Source organism: Triturus cristatus, chromosome 1_1 (genome assembly GCF_964204655.1).
Source record: "Triturus cristatus chromosome 1_1, aTriCri1.1, whole genome shotgun sequence".
Lineage (NCBI taxonomy): Eukaryota > Metazoa > Chordata > Amphibia > Caudata > Salamandridae > Triturus > Triturus cristatus.
Window position 1 is genome coordinate 819,422,179 of NC_140579.1, and position 24,878 is coordinate 819,447,056.

Genomic DNA, 24,878 nt, shown 5'->3' on the forward strand with positions numbered 1-24,878 from the left:
TTTCGGTGCCGAGCCAGGAAGCAGGGTGTCAAACATTATCTCGGTGCAGACCTTGGCCTGGAGGCACAGAGGTGGAACCGAAGCCTTATGCTTAGTTTGGGTTGGATTTTGGGGGAAGGGGTGTTCGGGACTCAAGGGACCTTGAACTTGCGGTATGTCCTCTTCCATCTCAGATTCCGGCACAGATAAGGCCTGCTCTTCTTGTTCCTCTTCGGCCCATTGTGCATCAAATTCTTGCTCGGATCTTTCACCGAAGATGTCCTGCGTGTATTCGAAGGTCTGGCTTTGCATTTCACGACGTCGAGCCAGACAATCACGGAAAGTTTTCTTGGATCGAAACGATCTACATGCGTCGCAGTCCTGTTCGTTGTGCTACTGAGATGAGCACAAGTTGCACACTTTGTGCGAGTCGGTGCGCGGATACTTTGCGTGGCACCGAGGGCAGAATTTAAATAGAGACCGTTCCATCGACTGCGAGGTGGACCGATGCAGTTAGGCCCGATGGCCTTCCAATCAGACTGAAATTTTCTTCAACCGACACGATACGCAGAGGAGTGGGATACATGTACGAGGGGAACCTGATGAACAGTTTCGAACCGGAGCACAGAATTACACGTCCGAATCCGATGGCGGAAAAAAACAATCTAACAATAGTGCGCATGGGCATCGGCTCCAACACCGAAAGGAGGAGTCACCCTATCTCGTGACTAGGAAAAACTTCTTCGAAGGAAAACAACTTGCAAACATCCGGCCCCAACACTAGATGGTAGGAGTGTGCAAAGCATGTGATCTGCAGCTCACATGCCTCGAACACAGACCTACACATATAAGAATTATAAATGGAGGGACATTTGGTTTAGGATACAAAACCTATAAACATATTAGCTATGCTTCTCAACTGAGGAATAGCTGGCAAATCTGAATGATTTTGAAATAAATTATTATTATTTTTTTTTTAAAGAGTAGAATTTCTTTCGCAGCAAAGCGATCCAGAATCCAGCTCTTGGGCAAAGGTATTCCATACCGAGGAATATCAGTGAAGAATTGCATAACGGGGAACACAGGGCTATGAATAGATGGAAATAGCATTAACGAAACCACTGTAAGTTAATTAAATTAGCTCATGTGCTTCCCATACTAAAAAAAAAAAAATGCAGGCAGAATATGCTGTATTCAGACCAAGCCAGAATAAAGACAGAATACTGAAAACATTTTTTTTTATTGGAACTCATCTGAACATCAGATACACCTGGTGTTGGTTAGCAAGAACCGTTTGTACATTTGATACTGATGGTGCCAAAAACCAGAACAGGACTCAACGGGACTGGGATAAAAAACTAAATACCTGATAAAAAAAATTTAAATGAAAAGAAACAAATTGCTTGCCTAAGAAATTCAAAGAGACTGAAAAACATCTTTTGGTACCACAGAATCTGTTTTACAAAATATACATTTATTAAGAAAACAGTGGAGGAAGAAGAGAAGAACGATCAAGGAGATGTCAAAGGGATGGACGCAGAAGCTTACGCTGCCCAAAAGGGGAATAAAACAGCTGAAAATTTCAGCAAACAAAAAAATGAAACATGCCAATATCAACACTCCCAACACTGTTTGTTCTCGACAGAGGCACATATGCTTAGGACCCATCACACTGATTCTTAAGAATTAACTGTGCTCCACAAGTTGTATAAGCAAAATGTGCAGGAATTACTAAAGCAGACATCCTGCGTTGTTCAGAACATGCTCCGAGTTTGCCAGAATCATCAGGGTGGAGATCAGTTGCTTTGACAATATTGAGCATACTGTGTATCTTTCATCTTTTTTAAATGCTGGTTGAAGGAGAGAAGTACAGAAATAAAATACATGCAGTGCAGTCCTCCTTCACACAGCTGACTTGTCCCCTTTCGTACCTCAGCTACAGGAAACTTGCCACAGAATTTAAGGGTGGTGTTGACACAGCCCCTCCCCCGTGACCACCCCTCATATCGCTGTGGTAAGTCTATCAAGGTATTATATTACAATAACTCATGCCAGAGTTGGTGGAAACTTGCTTGACCATAGGGCATCACAGGTGTTTGGGGGTTCATATAAATGATGGCATTCAATACATAGAGTTTTGTTTTCTTTTTAAACCAGTACAAACAATTTAACCTGTATGCTCCTGTGCTCTGTATATGCTTGGAAAGTGGCAAGGAAGGAGGGACTCTTAATCGAAGTATTTACTTTTTGAGAGATTACACTAGAGCTAGGTTTGGGGGTGATGGGGTGGTGGGAAGCCTCCTATTGTGCCCAAGGGTTTTTCAAAGTCAGCACCTTAGTGCGACTATCAGAGTGGAGATGTGGGGACAATCCAAGACAAAAGCACGCCACCTACTAATAGAAAATCAGCAGCATATTAGCATCTCCTATCTGTTCCCCAGAAGACCAAATACTGGAGCCAAACTGCAAAAAATGAATAGGATCAATGCCTTGCAAGAGAGTATTTAAGAGCATCTTCAGTTCACACAGTACAAGAGGGAAAATACTCGCAGGGTTTTCTGCTGTTTAGAAGGCAGATCCAGCATGTAATCTTGGTCATCCCTTGGGAAGATAACTTGCATTCAGGTTGTGTAAGTCTTTCCCTTATTCAGAACATACTGAATGTTGTTTTAAATAATTCAAAATCTATTTTTTCTTCCCTCCCTCAACCTTCCAATATCAAATTGGACCATGAAAAGTTACACGGAGACTGGGACTGGTTGCATCATATGGAATATAAAGATGCACCTGATGAGTTTAAAAAACTTTCTGAGCGAAAGTAGAACAAAGAAAAATATTAAGTCAGCTAGCTTTCCCCCCCCCCCCCCCCCCAAAGGCTTCACTCTTCGGCCACACACTCTCCAAACGTCATCTTCCACATTCAGTTCTAGAGGAGAAAAAGTAGTAAGAGTTAGAACAGAATGCCAAGAAATTTACTCAGTGGTAATGTAACACAAGGTATCACTTTAAGCAACAAAACCAAAACCAAAGAATACTATGAACTTGGATTGTACACACTATGTAAAGCAGTGGTTGTTGCAAAGATATCAGAATTACTTTAAGATACTATTTAACGGTGATGTTACCCTTTTAAACTGCAGAATAGAGCTTAGTGTATCACAGTCTTACTCCAAATGTTACTAGGGACACTAATCGGCCTATTTTAGTAGTAGGTTTCTTAATTATCACCTCCAATAGCAGTCTTAAGCCTTAGAATTCCAAGACCATAGCAATGGTTCGTAGGTAACACTTGCCCTCTTCATATCAAATAGTGTTTCAATTCTGCATACAAACTAAGACAAGCACATGCAAGTTGGGAGGTTTGGCGATGCCCAGCATAGTTCTGAGACAGCACAGTACATGCTATCACAACAACCTCACCATTGGCTACAGCCATATTCTTAAGGTACACTCCATCCTCAATGATAAGAGAATTACCTATCTATGGGTGGTGGGGAGATGATAGAAACATGACAACTTAAAATTACCAAACCTAGAATCAACTTGGGTACAAGAATCCACAGTGATTAATGAAACCATGCACATAATTAGATCTTGGTCATAAGTCAATGCACATGATCACATACAAGAACAGATGCATACCTTTCAACTTTATAGAGCTGGAAATACAGTCAACATGGGTTAAAAAGGGGACACTCTGGACCCTCTCAAGTAGCACATAAACAGAATAATGTGGAATAATGATGTAATTGAAACAAATATAGATCTTAAAAAACGAAAACGCCCGTGTTAAAAAGAGACTAGGTGTGATCTTTATACATTTTTCAGAAGGCTAGCATTAGGCAATGCATTATCAACCACCTCCCAAAAATAGTGTTTGAAGTTAATTTGGGGGTTGGCATATGCCATTTTGCATACGTGAAGCTGGATGATCAGCATGCATAATGAAGGCAATATTACCTATGGCAAATTAATCAAAAGAATCAGTTTAGACGAAAGCCATTCTTTCAGATTCTTTTTAGCAGATTTCTGAATCGTTAGCAGTTGGTTTCTATCTTTCATCTTGGCTCTTTCAACTATGTTGGTTGGGTATCCTCTTTTTTATTTTTTGGGCCATTTTATTGCAGTTAATGTTGTGGTTTTCTTCAATGGATGAAATTCTTTTAACTCTTAATTGCGAGTATGGTAAATGTCGTTTGAGTGCTTTTTGATGACAACTTTGATAGTGTAATAAATTATTCCAGACAGTGGATTTGGTAAACACATCCCTAATCAATGTATTGCCTTATATCGTAATAGCTACATCCAAGAATGCAAGTTGATTTTTACTTATGGTATTGGTAAAACATGGTGTACCTCTTTTTGGTCCACTAAATAAAGAGCCAACTTCCTACATACACCTCTTATGCCTTCAAGTTTCTAACTAACTGTAAGAATCCCACAGTACTCACTCATGCCTCCTTCTAGACCTATATTTGACGTTCATGGTTGTAACTAGACCCTCAGCTACATCTCCAGTCTGTACACAGACTCAGCAAAAAGTTCTTCTGCGTACTCAGCAACGTTCCAGCTGTGGTCTCCAGTTCATCCTTCACTTTAGCCTGAATGTCCACGCTAAGTACCACCTCAACTGGGTTATGGTCTTAACCCGCAGCATATCACTCCTCCGAAATGCAAAAGGAAGCGGACCACAACTTCATCACTGCTGAGTTGAGGATCTCGCTGATGGACATATCATGCATTGGCAAGAGGTGCAACAAAGCTAAATACTCCACTTGAATTCCCTCAAACTGTGGGCTCAAACATTGAGACTTTATAGCCAATTGCTTCCTAAGGACCTCTGTAACCTCTGGTTTGGGTGTCTTCCAGGACTACTACAGCCACTACCAAGATATCAGCTCTCAATCGGCTGAAGAAATGTAAGGCTGCTGAGCAAGAACATATCTTTCTCTGATATGATCTTAAAACAGACTCTGTCATTGCGTTTGAAATATGGAAAAGACATGACTCTGCTCTGTCGACCTACATACACACTGACAGAGCAAAAGACTTGAGGGTACGTGCACACCAGCAACTGTGAAATCTGCCAGCACTGCAGCATTTTGGGTTGTTAAAACCTATATATGAGGAAGTACACACATCTTAATAGTAAAATCCAAAAGACATAGGGCTAGAAGATCTTCTGGTCTCAAACCAACTGGTCAAATCACCAAAAGATTTAACTAACTTAGCCATCAAAGAGTATTGCTATGGTCTGGCAGTAACATTTACAGCTCAAATCCCTTAGGCATGATAAGTGATTAAAAGTCATGAACCATACTTTCTCTGTATATCTCCTATTCAGCCCTTATACAAATCAAGATATGCAGCATATGAAACTGTTAAAAGCTGTTGGTTTGGGAGAAATTATGAAATGAAGTTTGACAGATCTCCATACAGACAGATGAAAGGTGCACTCACTCACTGAGCATACAAACACCTCAGTACCTGAAGCAGGATATGGTGAACACTCAGACACCTGTTAACCCAAGGCACGTTACATAGTCCAAAGTTGAAGAGGCTCTTGAGGGGAGCCTTGCTACCTTATTGAAAGAAGGGCTGCTTAGTACCTTGCATGGAGGTAAAGCATTTCTACTTGCATCTCAACTCTTCTTCCAGGTGAGAAAACCCTATGTCTCCTTACAGATGGGCGTACCCTTATTACCATATTGATAGTAGAAAAAAACAGTCCTGCATTTAAGGATTGTTCACAAAGCATGAGATGCAGAGGTTATCCAGGTTGGCTATTGCAAACTGCTGGTGGCAAAACATGCACAGCTGATAAAGCACTGCTGCATAAGCTACCCTATCAAAAAACACACATGAAGAGAAAATATGTGAATACAGTTCTGCTATATTGAGGCTACAACATATCTACAGGAAATCAGAGGACGGAGATTCCGAAAAAAAAGGGAACTGGGCAGCCACACGTGCTGAGATGGGGTGTTCTCTATATGGCACCCACAAGTGTACAGTACAGATGTATACAGCTCAGTATTAAGACAGGTATAAAAGCTGTTTTAGGTCCTGCTCTAGGTAGCACAGATGCCAGTTGTCTTGTATATGGAATAAAGCCAGGATGTCACTGCATATTCATGGATTCAGAAACTGTAGATATTCTCTGTTATAGCAGAAGGTGTGCAAGAAACCAGCACTAACCAAGCTACAAACTATCAATACACATTTGATCTGATTTTATGCTTTGTATGGCTTCATTCATTAGGGTAGACTACTCTAAGATCAGAACCCATTTAGTTACCAGATTTCTCTTCAAAACCTGATGCTGCAATACGTAGTACTAAAAATTAAGAGAACCATTAGTAAGATAAGTATTTGGATCTTTGGTTTAGCAGAACCTCTCAAAGGTTGCACTACCACTGATGAGCTATTACTGATAATGGGGAAGAATTTCTAACAGCTTTCTGCGGTATTTAGCTTTCTTTTACCTTGAAAAGCAGATTTTTTTCCAGGGTACTCTGGTCCTTTTCTTTGGCGGCTGCAAAATAAAACCATCCCTCAGAGGTAAATGTGTATAAAATAGTAGTATTTAAGGGGCCCAAAATCCTATGAATAAGTGAATTCCCAAGAAAAGGTGCAAATGCAAGCTCTTGAAGGTTGCAACTGTAAAAGAGCAGTAGAAGGACCTAAATTGTGGTACAGCAGTGATTGTGAAAGGTCCAAACCCACTTTTCTGAGATGAGAGCTATCTCGCAACAAACGTCAGTCAGTATAGGACCCTCTCTCTCCAGACTGGAAATGGGCTCTTTATATTTTTTTTTATATATATATATATATATATATATATATATGGAATTTGGAATTTGGAATTTGGAAAAGTATTTCTAAAGCGCAGACGGTCGCTCCGGAAGGAGCATCATGGCGCTATGAGTCCTGATTCCAAGTCACAGGGTGGAGTGAGGAAGGCTAGATGGCAGCTTTGGACCAGTCGTCGGGAAGCTTGAAGATCCAGGTTTTTAGAAGCTTCCGGAAAGGCTTCTCGACTGTTTGAAGCCTGAGATGCCTTGGCATATTATTCCAGGCTTTAATGGCTAAGGTGCTAAGAGTTTTGCCGCCTTTGGATTTCAGGTTGAATTTAGACAGGGTCATGAGGTTATCTTGTGAGGATCTAAGGGAGCGGCACGGAGTATAATGGGGGAAGCGTTTAGTCAGGTAGGAAGGACCGGATTTGTTGAAGGCTCGGAAAGCTACAATGAGAATTTTGAAGAGGATTCTCTTGTGCAGGGGGAGCCAGTGTAAGGCCTTAAGGGCTGCAGAGATGGAAGATTTTCGTGGAAGTTTTAAGACAAGCCGGGCGGCAGTGTGCAAGACACTTTGTAGTTTGGCAAGGGTGGACTTTTTGGTCCCTGCCATGAGTCCGTTGCAATAGTCTACACGGGAGAGAATGAGGGCTACTGCCACCGTTTTTCTTGAGTCGAGCGGGAGGAAATCAAAGAATTTCCTTAAGGACTTTATTATGCCGAAGCATTTTCCAGCTGTGGTCGAGGCATGGAGATCGAAGGAGAGCTCGGAGTCGAAGAGAACCCCGAGGTTCCTGGCTGATGAGACAGTTTGTGGTGGGGCAGCAGAGTTGTCCGGCCACCACAGGGCAGGGCAGAAGGAAGCATTTTTTCCGATGGGAAGAATCTCGGTCTTATTCGAGTTGCAGCGCAGGTGATTGAAGTCCATCCATTGGAAGACTGCTGTAAGGCAGTGTTTCAGGTTGAGCTCAGCCGTGTTGGAATTGTCATCAAGAGGAATGATCAACTGAGTATCGTCGGCATAAGAGGTGACGGTTATGCCGAACGATTCTATGAGGGTAAGGAGAGGGATAAGATAGATATTGAAGAGGAGGGGACTCAGAATGGAACCCTGAGGGACACCACAGAACACCTTTTTCTCCTTGGAATGATAGGGGCCAAGGGTGACGGTTTGGTACCTGTCACTGAGGAAAGAACTAATCCAGGATAGGGCAGAGTTGGTGACACCGATATCTAAGAGTCTATTGATCAGAATAGAATGAGAAATGGTGTCGAAAGCTGCCGTGAGGTCGAGAAGGATCAAGATGGCCTTCTTCCTTTGATCTTGAAGGATTTTGATGGTATCGGTCAGTTCGATCAGGGCCGTCTCAGTGGAATGTTTCGACCGGAAGCCGGATTGCTGGGGGTGAAGTAAGTTATGTGAATCCAGGAAGGTCTTGAGCTCCTTGTGGACCAACTGTTCCGTTATTTTACCTAGTGCAGGTAGGAGGGTGATCGGGCGGAGGTTAGTCAGGTCGGAGGGGGGTTTGTTTGACTTTTTCATGAGCGGCTTGACCACCCCTTTTTTCCAAGAGCGGGGAACAGAACCGGATGAGAGGGATTGGTTGATTATGGCATTGATGAAGGGGTTGACATCGTCGATGATGAGGTGAAGAATCTTAGGTGGACAGGGGTCAGAGGGGGAGCCAGATTTGCAGGCGAGGATCGCTTCTCTGGTCTGGGACAAGGTGACAGGAGTAAAGCTTTTGAGGCTATGGATAGGCTGGTTGAATTGGTCCGGGTCCAGGAGTGAAGGAACAGGGGGAGGGGGGGGAAAATGTTTGTGAATGGAGATGATCTTGTCATCAAAGTAGTCGGAGATTTTATCACAAAATTCTTGAGATGGAGGGATTTCCAGTTGAAGAGCTTTAGGTTTGGTAAAGGAGTTAACTATTGCAAAAAGGGTTTTTTGCTTTTGACTAGCATCCTTAATGGCGTTGACGTAGTAAGTTTTTTTAGCTGATTTAATGGATGCAAGATAGATTTTTCTCTGTAGGATGTAATTCTTGCGATCGCCGATGTCGTAGGTTCTACGCCATCTCCGTTCTGCTTTTCTGCAAAGGAGGTGAGCGGCAGTTAGGTCCGGTGTGTACCAAGGGGCCTTGTATTTAGCTGTTTTCGAGGCCCTGTCCAGTTTGTGGGGAGGGCAACGACTCGAAATTTCGTGAGTGAGCCAATTGTTGAGACCTGTAGCGTCTCTGTCTATGTCACCCGAGGGGGAAGGGGCATTAGATGGGGAAAGAGGATGAAGAATGAGGTTTTTCTGGACAGTATTCCAATTGATGGGGTGGGTGAGATGGCGCATACGTTTATTGCAAATAGGGGTGTGACAGCTGGAAATATGAAAGGGGATTAGACAATGATCAGTCCAGATTTGAGGTATGGGGGATAGGGAGGAGAGGGATGGAAAGTTAGAACAGATACCGTCCAGAGTGTGACCAAGGGAGTGTGTGGGAAGTTTGACGCTTTGTTGTAGTTTGAAGATGTCCAACGACTGCAGAAAGTTACTGGTATGCGGGTCTGCTGTGGATTCGAGATGTATGTTGAAGTCTCCCAAGAGGGTAAAGTGTGGGTAGCGAAGAAGGAAGCTTCCAAGAGCGTCGTCTAACGAATCCAAAAATTTCGTTGCATTACCAGGTGGACGATAGATAAGGCCACCGGTGAAGGAGAGTATTTGGCTAAGGTTTATGCAAAATCCTATGCCTTCTGCGTCGGTGAGGGGATCAAGGCAGAAGGTGTGACAGTTAAAGGTGTTCCTAAGGATAATTGCGACACCTCCTCCTCTGCCTTTCTGTCTATCCTGCCTGTGGAAGGAGTAGCCCGGGGGGAGGGCAGTGGCAATGTCTGGGTTACTGTCTTCAGTGAGCCAGGTCTCAGTGATCATGAGACAGTCCAGATCGAGGTCAATGATAAGATCGTGGATGTCCTGACTGTGTTTACACATTGACCTGGCATTTATCAGGGCACCTGTAAAGAGAGGTCGCAAGATTTTGGGGGATGTTGTCCGTTCGGCTTCTAGATTGAGGGTCCAGTGACATTTGGAGCAGCTGGAGGAGACAAGTACCGTAGATAGATCAAATTTGCAGGGGCAATCGAGCTTACCTCGGAGTTGGTGGAGGTCGCTAGAGGCGTACCTGAGGACTGATGGAATTTGGGCAGGGGTTCCGGCGTCTGGCGCGATCTTAGCGCGGACGGGCGCAGACGGGCTTGCCTTAGGCGCGCCTTCGGCGCGCAAACGGCGCTCCCGCTGCGCTCGTCCGCTGCGCTTCCTATGCAAGCACATTTCTAGGGGGAGTAGGCGTGGCCTCTAGTGGGCGTGGTAGGCGAGCGCGCCCGGTGCAATGGCGGCCGCTTTGTCAATAAGATAGCGCGACAGCGTCAACAGCGCTGAGAAATGAGAAAGAGGCTTTTTAACTGCTTGTGCCTAGAACAGTAATCAGGTGAAGCAAGTTAATAAGTGACACCACACAAATTTAAAATACGATGCAAACCGAGTTTGTTTTAGTACCTCCAGCTCCCGGCTTCCGCCTCAGGACTGGGTCAGGAGTAGGGACGTTGCGCTGAAAGGTCAGCGTTTATGTATGTTAAAAAGGGGGCGTGGCCTCTAGTGGGCGTGGTAGGCGAGCGCGCCCGGTGCAATGGCGGCCGCTTTGTCAATAAGATAGCGCGACAGCGTCAACAGCGCTGAGAAATGAGAAAGAGGCTTTTTAACTGCTTGTGCCTAGAACAGTAATCAGGTGAAGCAAGTTAATAAGTGACACCACACAAATTTAAAATACGATGCAAACCGAGTTTGTTTTAGTACCTCCAGCTCCCGGCTTCCGCCTCAGGACTGGGTCAGGAGTAGGGACGTTGCGCTGAAAGGTCAGCGTTTATGTATGTTAAAAAGGGGGCGTGGCCTCTAGTGGGCGTGGTAGGCGAGCGCGCCCGGTGCAATGGCGGCCGCTTTGTCAATAAGATAGCGCGACAGCGTCAACAGCGCTGAGAAATGAGAAAGAGGCTTTTTAACTGCTTGTGCCTAGAACAGTAATCAGGTGAAGCAAGTTAATAAGTGACACCACACAAATTTAAAATACGATGCAAACCGAGTTTGTTTTAGTACCTCCAGCTCCCGGCTTCCGCCTCAGGACTGGGTCAGGAGTAGTATATATATATATATATATATATATATATATATATATATATATATATATATATATATATATATAACACAAAGGGCAAAATTCATGCAGTTTGTCCAAATAGAAAGTGCAGATTTTTATGGTCCAGGCTCTCGAAAAAGCTTGCAGCGTTGTGTGGATTAATTGAAGCCAGCTATAAATTGCAGGGGTAGTAGTTTTTAGGGCTCGCGCCTGCGTTGCAGTGTGTAGCAATGCTCACGCAGCGAGAGCTTTTTTGTATGGGGTTTTGAAAGCTGACCACATGCTCGTGCGTGTGATCAGCTTTTGCCGACAGGCATTCGCGTGTTTTTTTTTTTACAAAAAAAGGCACGCGATTGGGCAAAGGCAGACGCATGTCCCGCCTTTGCTACGCCCATTCCAGACAGTGGCTAGCACGCACAGCAGTGCACGTTCGCCTTGCTGTCGCTGCCGCGCTCTCCCCCCTCCTCTGTGGTGCGCCCGCACCACTAGTTGTTAATACTAGCGATCGCGCGGCGATCGCTTTCAGTGCCGCTTGTTTTCTTTACTTATGGTATAATCGCGGCACCCGCGCTTTACTTTTAACATTAAAAGTAAAGCGCTGGTGCCGCGATTATACCAAAAGTAAAGATAGATTTTTTTTTTCTATTTCTTTACTTTTGGTATAATCGCGGCACCCGCACTTTACTTTTAACATTTAAAAGTAAAGCGTCGGTGCCGCAATGCTGGTTTTAGATGAAGCAGCTCACGTGCAGCTTCCCAAATGTATGTCATGAGGCACACTAAGTCATCAATCCAGAGATATGATTCAGAGTGCAGTGAGCGCTGCCTGCTAGCCAGACTCCAGCCAGCTGTGCCCTGTGCCCGTGAGTTTCACAGAATACCTCTTGTGCCTGGGGGCATCAGAGCCGGCTGCGTGCCGAGTAGTTTGGAAGCCAGCTGTGCTGTGTGCCCGGACGTCAGAGCCAGATGTGCTATATGCAGAAGAGCTGCTGCCAGCTGCGTGCCCAGAAGTCTGACCGGCAGCGGTGCTGTATACTTGGGACCTCACAGCTGGCTGTGTGCCCACGATGAGTCTCACAGATAGCTGTGGTGTATGCCCGGAGCCTCACAGCCAGCTGCACGCCTGGGAGGAGGACAGCCAGCTGTGTACCTGAAGACTCACAGCCGCCTCTCTGTCCAGGAGTCTGACAGGCAGCTGTGCTGTATGCCTGGGGACTCACAGTAGACGCTATATGCTCAGAACCTGAAAACCGGGTGCGTATCCAGGAGTCTGGCATCCAGGGGTGCTATATGCCGGGGCCTCACAGCCGGCTGAGTACCCGAGAGTCTGACAGCCAGCTGTGCTATATGCACAGGGCCTCAGCCTGATGCGTGCATGTCGAGGAATCTGACAGCTGTGCTGTATGTGTTCTAAGGCCGCGACTTTCAAGCAAACTGTTTAACTGATGTATGCTCTGAAGTCTCACATCTAGAACTGCCAATGAGTCTCTTAACTACGTATGGTGTATGTGAGAAGTTGGCCTGATGTATGATGTCACTAGTTCTAGTGTACACCTTATATCAGTCCAAATACCCTTATGGTGATTGGTTGTAAAGTCAACCTTATAGACCAGCTATCCTAGTGGTAGCATGGACAAGAGCAGTCTTAGGCTAAACTCTGAATGGCATGTGAAGCCAGCTGTGATACCATATATAATCCCTTGAATACCAAATGAAAGGACACCACAACAGATATATATATATAAACTAAAGTGTATTTATTCTAGTCAAACCCTCAGCACTCTTTATGAGATTAGAGGTAAGTACAGCACAGTCTTATTTAAGCATACATTAAGTCACACAGGTAAGTAATTCAGTTAGGCCCTAGGGGCCACGCAAACCATATACTAAGTAAGTGGTATAAGGACCACTGTCACGGAAAAAGGATAGGCCTGGGCCTAGGGAATCGCTGGGGCTACACTACACTAGCAACAGTTAGGAAGTGGGAGGCCCACGGGATTCAGGTGCAGAGTGGAAACACTCACGCGTAATGCGTAAAAGTCGATAGAAATAGTGGTTGTTAGCAATTAACAGTTTAAGGACACTTCTAAAGCAGCTAGAGAGTCGAGACTCGGAAACTAGACCCTAGGATAGTCACTACCCTTGTGAGCACCGAAGTACCCAAGTTACCTAGCCCACAGGCTGCGGGTGCATAGGTGTGAACTTGCGTCGGGTTTCGTTGTGGACTTCTATGGATGCCTGAAGGAAAGTTGCTGACAGGCAGTCAGTGAAGAGTGTCCGGTGGATCCCGAGGCTGGGATCAAGAAGAGAGGAGACCTGCAAGCAGAAGGGACAGAGTCAAGGTCACTAGCCAGTGACCACGTGGAACCAGGAAGGAACCAGGCGATGTCGTGAAGATTGCAGGTGCAGGTGAAGCTTGTTGCTGCAGCCACGAGGACCAGGGAACGTCGAGGACGACCAGGAGGCGAGCTGTCCCACGAAGGCTCTTGCTGTCGGCGGCGTCGAAGTTGGACTAGGACTCACCAAGCCTTGGCAAGCGGAACCCACGAAGAACGGAGGACTTGCTTCTGGCGCAGACCAGGAAGGTCTGGGGTGCTTCTCTTTTGCAAGGAAGCAGGAGCCAGTCTGGAGGAGCCAAACCAGCGGTGAAGATTTCTGGATGCGTCGTCACAAAGGCCACTAGCCAACGGGCAAGCAACCGGACAGACGCGGCAAGCAGGAAAATGCAGAAGGGCCCCACGCAGGACTCATGGAGTGTGGGGGGCTGATCTTCGGTGCAGATGGTGCTTGGGGTTGGGGCTTCTCAATCCCCGGTGCACAACTTCGAGGGTGCCTCAGAAGCTGCGCTGAAAGATACTAGCCACTTTTCCCAGGTAGCCGGTCCCACGTCTCTCGTCGCCTCCACGGATCTCAGCTCGGCTGTGGATCAGGGTCGGAGAAGTCTGGAAGTCAAGGCTCTGGTCGGGCTCTGCAGTCGGTCCCTCGTAGAACTTCAGCAAAGCAAAGGGTAGTCTCTTGATGGTGCCTGTTTGCACAGGGTAGCTACTCCTTGGCCACAAGGGAGATTCTTCAGTCTTCTTCTTTCGTCGAATGTCGAAGGTCCAGAGTTTCTGTTCAAGTTGCAGGTTCAGGATAATCTAATCTCCTGGGGCCCAGCTACCACTCTTATACTAATCTGGGGGGCTGGGTTACCTGCTAGGTCACGCCTTATGGGTGGGACCTGGGAGGGGGGTGGTTACACCCCCTTCCCTTTGTCCAGTTTAGCGCCAGGACTGGGGCTGGAGTGCCCCAGCACCCGTTTGAACTGGACTATGCACGGGACACCTTGTGTGCCCCAGGCATGTCTCATTCTATTCATCCCTCCCTGCCCCAATACACTAAGGCCTGTCTGGGGTGGTGCTAGCACCTCCCAAGGCAGGAAACCTATTGTCCAAGCCTCCCTTGCCGGGATCACTCCCAGCAGCAGGTGGTCAGACTCGTGTCTGTGGCAGCAGCATCCATTTTGTGATGCTGGGGCTCTGGTTAACTTTAACCGGGTAAGTAGGTTACAACATGTCTTCTCCCTCTAGAAGGGAGGGATAATATCCTCATCCCCAGAAATGGGATGGGGGTATTATTCCAAAGTGTTAAGACACCTTACACGACATGTTTTGATAAAGCCAAACCATAGTTACCATAACCGTTTAAGATTATAAGGCACTTTAAGAGTATATGGTAGGCTATATCATAGAACAGCTATAAGGACATGGTTCCGAAAGCTGCAGACAGGCTCAGCTCATGATAGAGCACCATCTCACATGTTACCAAGCATTCTGCCTCCAGGATTGTTAAGGCCTGCCATAGGAGTGGCTGATAGGTGCACATGTGTCTATAGGTAAGTTAGGTATAGGAATACTACACCTAAGCAAGGAGTGATTACACAACCTTGCCCCAGCTGAGTGATCAGCCAGTTGTGTCATAATGGAAGGCCAAGCCAGGGGTGGCATAATACATGCTGCAGCCCCTGGTAGGCCTAGGGTACACCTATGCCCTGGGTACCTAAGGTACACTGTACAGGGGCCAATAAGGTGATCCTATCCAAATGGGTTATGCACCTAAAGTACATAGTATCAATTTAGAGAGAGAACAGCAGGGCTGTGGGTCTGGTTAGCAGGCCCACAGCCACATCTAAGTCGAAAACCAGTAAACAAAAGCAAAAAGTGGGGGTGAACATAGAAAGCAGACCCTACTCTCCTACAGTGTACACCAGGGCTTTAAGTGGGATGAAAAACCTGAGGGGGGTGTCTCTCAGAGGTGCGTGGCCGATGTAATTAAGTGCGTGGCTTAAAACATGTATGCAAAAAAACTGCTTCGCATAGTGTGCCGCCCGACTGTTAAATTTGCTGCTTCTGCCATTGCATCCAGATACACAATACAAGTCACATTCCACCTATAAGCCAGGACTGTTGGCTTTGTCAATGGTTGTTAGTTGCAAAAGCTAAATAAGCAACAACGTTGGCTTCGTTGTGTATAAACATATAACATAAAAATGCTTCAGTTCTGAAATTATGAGACAATGAAAACTATAGGGAGTGTCTTTGATGTTACATCAAAGGCAGTGCCAAGGTAGTGCAGCTGCAGAGTTGTTTTTTTTTTTCACTTTGATGATGAGGGCAAAAATGTAGAGCTTGATAGGGACCCGTCTCTGTACCTGCTTTTTAGGTCTCGCCTTGCTATCGCGTAAGCGATCGCAAGGCGAGACTATTGTAAGGGGGTTTGAAAAGTGCTCCCAAAAAGCGGATTGCATGGCTAGCACGCGCACAATCACGCGCATCGTGCCGCTTTGCAATCCGCTTTTTGGGAGCACTTCAAAGGGTCCGCTCCCCCGCCTGGAATGCGCTCCCCCGCCCCCAATCGCGCGCGCCACACTCCGCTGGGCTTGTCTGCATTCAAATGTACTCGCATTAAAACACGCCTGCTGGATTGACTGTTGCCATGATTCATTTAGCTCCTTCGCGACAGGCCAACATACCGTAGTAGTGCTCAGAAGCTTCAAGAACAAGTCGTCAGTGTGGCATCCTCAAATAATGGCATGCTCCTTTCAAGTATATAAAGGTTTAGCGAATATGTAGAGATATATTTCTTTGCGCAAATACTAGCGAGTACGCATTTTCTACTTCACAGCACTGTGAAAAATGAACCTCTCTTTTACCGACCTAAAGAATGAATGTCTGGTTTGCACAGCTCGGATTTGAACCTGTGCACATTGGTTATGGTGCTTTTTACAGACGGACGCCGTCCGGTCCGTCTCAGCCTGCCAGCAATTCTCACTCAAAGTACGGCCCCTCCGGGTGGCTCACACAGAACTCCGCCCTCTTCTTCCTAATGCTGCTATGTCCAATCTCACGCTCACCGTCTCCCCTGAAAGCGCCTCCTCCCTGTACCGCCCACCTCATCTCAATAGACTGCAGCCGGTATTCTGTATCTGCTTGCTTCAGGGTTTCGTTCTCCGATCTTCACCTGTCTTGCCTATTCCCTCTCCTCCCTACTGTTTCTAGCAGTTTTCAACTCCCTCTGTCAGTGCGTCTTACTTTCTCCATGTGGCCACAATTTTTTCTTTCCGCAGCGACTCTTCGCTTCTTGCCTCCTGTCTCACCCTCCCTTTCTTGCGCCTTTCAATTGAGTGTGATAAAAACTGTACCGCCGCACCAGAAACAAATTTGGGTAAGACTTTGCTTGGGTAAATAACTTCGCTGACCTAAAATTGTGATATTTATCAGCCTTAAAAATTTTAGAAAGAGGCACAAGGTGAGTTAGTTGCAAAGGACCAGCTTGCTGCCTGATACTTGAGTTTACTGCGGGTCAGTCGGGGATATATAAAGATACAAGAAATCCAAAACAAAACCGATACAGCATAACATGGCTGCTGTGTGATGAAGTTGTCTGTTAAACTTTGAGCTTCAGTACTTACCATAACAACCGAATTTCAGTGAACGATTAAAGAAGGGGAAGTATATCTGGGTGATATATAGAATACATTTTTACTAGCTCTGGAGCAGTCTATCTTTCCAAGCCCATCAGGAGTCTGAGGAAGATGTTTATTTTGTCTGATCTAATAGCTGATCTTTCAAAATCCACTTCTGGGGAAGCGCTTCAGCCCACTGGAGCGTGCACTGGCGACGGGCGTGCGGTTACGCGCACAATGACGAGCAGAGGTGCCATATGGCTTGACTCTCTCGTCATGGTGCGTGCACATCGCACACCACTCGCCAGCCAGCCTGCTTTCACTTTTGCGCCGCAATTCCCCCTTCTGCCTCTCTTATCTCTGCCTCTCTCACTCTCCTCAGCCAGAGCTTTATTCATTCAACGTTTCTTTATTGCTCTTACCTGCTCTTTCTGCCTTGCTTTTTAGGTCTCGCCTGAACCAGCGCATGCGCTGGGCTGGCGAGACTTTTTGAGAGGGCTCCAAAAAGTGCTACCAGACCAGCCTAGACCTACAGTGCATGTGCGCTGCCGCGCTTGATGCGAGTACTTTCACTTTCGCGGCCGCTTTGATATTTGATTGCGACCACTTTCGCGGCCCCTTGGCATAGCCAATAGGTCTCGCTTTTGGGACCTTATAAGTATTTAGTTATGCAACTGTTGCATGGCTAAACACTTATAAGGTCCCAAAGGCGAGACCTATTGGCTATGCCAATGCTCGTTTTCTTTCTTCTATGCTCTTTTTTTCATTTGTTCGTTCTATTCCCTCTATTTATCGTTTCGTCCCTTTCCCCTCCTCCTCTGCACAGGTCGTTATTCGGGATAAATTTGAAAAGTGCCATGCTGGCCTCTTGGGAAGAGGTCAGAGATAAAATTCAGCGCCTGTGTGTGGGCAGCACAGGTCTGTGATTGGAGGTTTTGTCTTAAAACTACTAATGAACCATGAGATATCGGTGTGAGACCTTTTAAGCAAATATCTAATGGGAAATGTGATCAAAAATACCTGCGTTCCAGTGACTCAGACTGGTTTGTGTCAGAGGGGGAGAGGGCTGTCAGGCGGCTTTCACTGTCAACTATGGGGACGGCCAGATGTGGAGATATTTCACGGGGGTCATGAAATATAAGAGCAGGGAAGGATATATAGATGTTGACTCTGGTAGGCGCCAGAGTGCTAGAGAACCCTATAGCTAGGATGTTCACTTAGCAAACGTAAAAGAAGCTGAGCAGTCCCAGTCACTTATGTTGTGTGAGATTTTAATGTTTATACATGACTTAAGAGAGAACTGCAAGAATCTGTAAATAATATAACAGATTCCCTCTCCTCTGAATGGTTGATGTATCGCAGGCAGATATCTGCCAGTGTAGTCTTCTGCTCTGCCACCATAGAGCCGATATCCCATAGCTACACTTGTAGTCCCAGCCAGATGTGTACCCAACCCCATACAAAGGAACACTAAAGCACAAACTGAGATAGCACCTTGTTGTTGGGGAAACATTGCTGCAATTTTATTTAAACTTAGGCACAAGTAATGTGTTATCTTGCCAGCGATCCAAAGGTAGCTAGCGATGGTTGGAACTAAGCTGCCTGCCCGCCAGATTATCCACTAAACTCCAGACGTATCCTTCAAGGGTGCTTAAACCTTCTGAGTCAGTTCGCCTCAACTCTGGACCAATTTGAGATCCTGCACACTGATGGAGCACTGCCAGGCAAGCCCCAGCTGCTCAGGTTTACAACTGCCCTTAAGACTAGCAGGCCGCCATCGCTTCCATCCCGGTGTCCTGCCCAGGGCTGGACTGGGAACCAAAACCGGCCCTGCAAAAACAGCCCTGTAACAAAAACAGCCCCCAGGGGCCCAAAACTGGCACACACCCGTGCGGCGCAATGGGGGATTGCCCGGTGCCCGTTACGGCCAGTCAAGCCCTGGTCCTGCCATAAAGATCCCCAGGGCATTGGCATGAAGCAGCCCCTTGGGGCTTCCTCAAGTGATTGCTTCTCTGCACCAAAATCTTTGTATTGCCCCATAACTCTGTCTTAGTCGTATGTCCTCTTTCCTGTTGCCTGCACTTTGTGTTAAATGAGCCAGAATTTGTCCGCAGCATCAGTTTTCTCCTTCCATTGATCCAACACTTCCTGTAAAGGCTATTTTATTTCAGTATGAGAAGTTTTGTGAAAGCTAGGTATCCATGTGCACATGCTGATTAGTGTCTTTGCATTGTTTTTGGTGTCATGTGGGATTGTCCAATTCGTCAGTTCTCACTCGTTGGCCCCATTACAAATTGACCAAAGTGATATCTCTGAGGGGGATGCCGCGTTTAGGGTAACTAGCAGTAGTTAGGTGTTTCTGGACCTGAAATGTCTGGGTCTAGAAATACGGTAACACCAGACCTTGTGCTACTGGATGTGAATCCATACCTTCACACCTGACAAAACAAGCATTTGCAATGCAATAGGTCTCGCATTTACCAGAGTTTAAGCTATTGGCATTGTAAATGACAATGCCTTTTATTTATGTTTTAAAAATAAAAGGCATTGTTATTTGCGATGCCAATAGCTCAAACTTGCGTAAATGCGAGACCTATTGCATTGCAAATTGAATATGCTACTTACCAGTATGCATCTGTTCTTGGCATGTAGGGCTGCTGACATTCATATCTGTGCATAGATCGCCGCCTAGTGTTGGGTCTGGATGTTTGCACATTGTTGCCCTGGAAGAGTGTTCGAAGTATCCTTGGATAGGTGACTCCTCCCCTGGACTACAGTGCGCATGGGCATCCTCTCCATCCTCAGATTGTTTTTCGCCATTGTGGCAGTGATGGAGTAGATACAGAAAGTGATGACCATGCTTACAGTAATTCTGAGAGCTGCAGCTGCTACAGGCGCCGGGGAGGAGGGAGGGCGATATGAATGTCAGCAGCCCTACATGCCAAGAACAGATGCATACTGGTAAGTAGCATATTCAGTTCGAGGCATGTGGGCTGCTGAATTCATATCTGTGCATAGAATACATAGCAGTGCCCTCTATTAGCGGCGGCTACCAGTGCCAGCTGCAGCGGTCTGAAAAAGAGTTTTGAGAACAGCCTGTCCTACAGCTGCCTGCTGTTTTGATTGCACATCTACACAATAGTGTTTGGTAAATGTATGTGTAGTGGACCAGGTGGCTGCTCTACATATATCATGCAGGGGAATGTTTCCTAGGAAAGCCATGGAGGCCCCTAACTTACGTGTTGAGTGGGCTCGTGGGGGAATCGTTAATGTGCGTTTAGCCTTTTGATAGCAAATTTGAATACATTTAACGATCCATCTGGCTATACCTGCTTTGGAGATAGCGTTACCTTTGTGGTGTGGCGCAAAGGCAACGAAAAGTTGTTTTGTCTTCCTAAAGATCTTAGTTCTGTCGATATAATACATGAGGGCTCTCTTCACGTCTAGTGTATGGAGTGCTCTTTCTGCGACAGTTTGTGGGTTTTGAAAGAAAACAGGCAGTTCAATAGTCTGATTCATGTGGAACTGCGATACCACCTTGGGCATGAATTTGGGGTTGGTACGTAGTACGACCCTTTTGGCGTGAACCTGTATAAATGGCTCTTGAACGGTTAGTGCCTGGAGTTCACTAACTCTTCTTAAAGAGGTGATCGCTACTAGGAAAGCTACTTTCCAGGTAAGAAATTGAAGCTCGCATGAGTGTAGAGGTTCAAAGGGTGGACCCATCAGGCGTGTGAGGACCAAGTTGAGGTTCCACATTGGAGCCGGTGGGTGGCTTGGTGGAATGACTCGTTTGAGTCCCTCCAAGAATGCTTTGATGGCAGGCACTCTGAATAGAGAGAGGTGCTGCCTAGTCTGCAGATAGGCTGATATTGCAGTCAAATGGACACGTATAGAGGTGTACGCCAGATTGCATCGGTATAGGTGTAAGAGGTAACAAATTATGTTTTGTATGGATGCGTCTAGCGGGTTAATGTCATTATTAGTACAATAAATGACGAACCTTTTCCATTTGGCTGCATAGCAAGCTCTGGTAGTGGGTCTCCTGGCCTCCTTAATGATGTCCATACAGTCAGGTGGCAGGTTTAGGTAGCCAAACTCTAGGACTTCAGGAGCCAGATCGCCAGGTTCAGCTGTTGCGGATCTGGGTGCTGAATCTCTCCATGGTTCTGCGTTAAATGCGCGGGTTTGATCAGCAGCCTTTGATGCGGCACCACGGAAAGTTCGAGAAAGGTGGTGTACCACGGCTGGCGTGCCCACGTTGGAGCAACCAGGACGAGTGTCAGTGAGTGTTGTCTGAGTTTGCGTGCCACCAGCGGTATCAGTGGTGCTGGGGGAAAAGCGTACGCAAATCTGCCGGACCAGTTCATCCATATCGCATTGCCCTGCGACTGCGGATGTGGGAACCTGGCGGCAAAGCTTTGGCATTTTGCGTTTTCGCTTGTGGCGAATAGGTCTATCTCTGGATGACCCCACTGCTGGAAGTACGGTTGGAGTACTGATGGGTGTAACTCCCACTCGTGCATCTGGTGAATGTGTCTGCTGAGCAGATCCGCCATCTGGTTGTCCTTGCCGGGGAGGTGTTCTGCCATGAGGAACATGTTCCTCTGAATGGCCCACTTCCACATGCTCTGAGCCAGATGAGACAACTGTGGAGAGTGTGTTCCTCCCTGCTTCTGTATGTAGTACATGGCGGTCATGTTGTCCGTCCGGATCAACACGACTTTGTTGCACAAGTGTACTTTGAATGCTTTCATAGCCAGGAAGATTGCCATCAGTTCTAGAAGGTTGATGTGCATCTTCTTTTGTTGTGTTGTCCATAGTCCCTGCACTGTGTAGTGGAGTACATGAGCTCCCCATCCCTGGAGAGACGCGTCCGCTGTCAGTATTATTTGTGGAACAGGCTCTTGGAACGGTCGGCCCTTGCAAAGGTTTTGTGGATTCCACCAATGCAGAGAGTTGTATGCCCGACCGCTCACCAACACTAGGTCTTTCAGCTGTCCTTGAGCCTGATTCCACTGACGTGCTAAGCACTCCTGAAGCAGGCGCATATGTAGTCTCGCGTGTGGGACTATGAAAATGCAGGAGGCCATCATGCCTATCAACTGCATGAGCACTCGCGCAGGAAGGGAGTGTTGGGGTTTGAACTTGGAATTCAGCATTTGCATGCTGTTGATCCTCACTAAATTTGGCTGAGCTGTGGCCGCTAGAGTGTCTATAGTCGTACCTAGGTACTGTTGTACGTGTGCGGGCTGGAGATGGGATTTTGGGTAATTGAGTGAGAATCCCAGACTGTGAAGGAGGTGAATGGTGCGGGACATGTGGCTGGCACATTGCTGGGCCGACTTTGCTTGAACGAACCAGTCGTCCAGGTAAGGGTAGACGTGTATGTGCTGCCTCCGTAGATGTGCCGCCACAGTAGCTAGGCACTTTGTGAAAACCCTGGGTGCTGTTGTCACGCCGAAGGGAAGGACTTTGAATTGGTAGTGCTGCCCCTGAACAGTGAACCTGAGGTATTTTTTGTGTGAGGGGTGAATGGGTATGTGGAAATACGCATCCTTGAGGTCCAGTGTGGCCAGGAAGTCTCCCTGTTTGAGCAGCGGGAGGACTTGCTGTAAAGTGAGCATGTGAAAATGCTCCGAGAGAATGTAGCGGTTCAGGGGTCTCAGGTCTAATATAGGTCTGAGTGACCCGTCCTTTTTTGGTATTAAAAAGTACAGGGAATACACCCCCGTACCCTGCTCGTGGACGGGTACGACCTCTATTGCGCCTTTTAGTAGCATGCTTAGCACCTCCTGCTGTAAGAGCGTTAAGTGCTCTGAGGACATAGGACGGTGTTTTGGAGGTATTGTGGGTGGAGTTGAGGTTAATTCTAGGCAGTAACCGTATTTGATAATGTCTTTGACCCACCTGTCCGTGGTGATGGAGTTCCACGTGGACAGGAATCTTTGTAGCCTTCCCCCGACAGGTGTTAGGTGGTCGGGAGGAAGGGAGAGGGCGTCACTGTTTGTTCTTGGGGGAGGACCTGGTGTTGCCGTAACCGCGTCCTCTGCCCTTTGTGCTTGAGCCACGATAACCACCCCGGGTGTTTTTATCGTAGGTGCTTTGTGTGTTGCCTTTGTTGTAGGTTTGCTGTGACCCCTGTCCTCTACCTGCTCCTCTATTTCCGGGGCGACGAAAGGAGCCGCTCCGAAAGGACTGCGTTTGAAGAGCCCCCATGGACTTTGCAGTGTCCGTGTCCTTTTTTATTTTCTCTAGGGTGGTGTCAACCTCCGGCCCGAATAAGTAGTCGGGGTTGACAGGCTGGTTGAGGATGTTATTTTGCACCTCAGGTTTGAATCCGGAGATTCGCAACCAGGCGTGTCGTCGCAACACGACGCTAGTGTTTATGGCTCTGGAAGCTGTATCTGCGGCATCCAGTGCACACTTGATGGATGCGTTTGTGAGGAGTTGTCCCTCCCTGATGAGGATCTCTGCACCTTCTTTGAATTGGTCAGGGAGATGTTGGAGTAATTGTTCTAGTGTGTCGTAGTGTGCTCGATCGTAGCGGGCGAGGAGCGCCTGAGTATTGGCAATGCGCCATATATTAGCTGCTTGGGCCGCAACCCGTTTGCCGGAGGTCTCTAGCACCTTGGACTCTTTGTCCGGGGGAGGAGCATCACCTGTTTGCGAGTGTGCCCGTTTGCGAGCATTCGCAACTACAATGGAATCTAGAGGTAACTGGCCTCTAATGTAGGTAGGGTCCCCAGGCGCCGACCTGTATTTTTTGTCGATTCTGGGGTTTATTACTCTTGCCCTGGTGGGTTCTTTGAAGATGTCCTTTGCTGGTTTGAGGACACCCTTTAACATGGGTAGAGTTTTTATATTCCTTTCTGAGGATGCGAAAGTGTCCATGAGAAAGTCGTCCTCCATGGTGTCAGAGTGGAGTTGCACCCCATGATTGGCCGCAGCCCGTTCAATTAGGGCGTTGAATGCGGCAGTGCCCTCTGTGGGAGATGTTTTTGCTCCATAGAGTTGCGGGTCCTGTGTATCCATAGGTGCACCCGAGTCTACAGGGTCATCCCAAGCTTGGTCGGGGTCCTGTTGGCCTTCAGGGTCCATCTCTCCGGGGTAGGGGACGTGGTCACCCATGTAGTCCTCCAAAACGTCAGTGTCGGAGTGTGTGGGAGAGAAGGACTGTGGATCCTGGTAAAAGGAGTGGAGAGGTTCGGAAAGAACTGGTTCCGAAGTCACCGGCAGCTTTTTCTTAAGCGGGATCCGGTAGGAGTCCAAAGCTGACTCTGAAGTTATTCTCCTTTTGTGGAGCACCATCCTGCCGGTGTCGGCGTCGATGACATGTGACGGAGACGACTCCGCAGGAGAGCGTTCGGCAGGCGTGAACGTGGTGTGGGTGACTCGTGTTCTGATCTGGAACAGTTTTGGGGCCGTGGATGGCGGCAGGCCAAAAGTGATATTGGTCGGTGCCGAAGAGGTCGATGGAGCTTTTATCGGCTCGGAGCCTGACGTGTCCTGGAGGACTGCTTTGTGTTTGGTGCGTTGCGCAGCAACGGTCCGCACCTGGAGTGCCATCGAGTTCCTCGTGCCGGCCGTTTCCGTAGAGGCGGGCGTGGACTTCTTCGGTGCCGGCGAGTCATCGAGTCGAGGGGCGGCAACGGCCGTCGACGTCTTTGATGAGTGTGCCTTTGGTGGTGCTGTCGAAGCGGGGTGCGACGCAGCAGGCAGTTTGACCTTTGGGGTTGGAGCCGATTGTGTCGGTGCCGGTAGCCGAGGAGGTTTGGTGGCACCGAAGCTCTTTTTCCGTGTGTCGGCGCCCACGTCGGCTGCTGCAAGCTCGGCACCAAAATCTCGTTTGGTGCGGTCGGCGCCGACAGGTTTTGCTGGCGTCGAAGGTGTGGTGGGCCTCGATCCGACCAGCGTTACTTTCGGTTTCTGGTGAACCAATGCGGCTTTCGGTTTCGAAGAAGGGAAACCAGCCTT

The 24,878-nt window shown here is 47.3% G+C and overlaps 1 protein-coding gene across 3 annotated transcripts in view; it reads right to left on the minus strand.

The window, feature by feature from the left end:
* Positions 1-1,432: 1,432 nt before the first annotated feature.
* LOC146871121 (26S proteasome non-ATPase regulatory subunit 11) overlaps positions 1,433-24,878 on the minus strand; it is a 922,247-nt gene continuing 898,801 nt past the window's right edge. For all 3 annotated transcript variants that reach the window (XR_014980477.1, XM_085650288.1, XM_085650291.1), the window contains one exon: positions 1,433-2,905. The gene's annotated coding sequence lies outside the window, so the exon portion shown is untranslated. The remainder of the gene's footprint in view (positions 2,906-24,878) is intronic.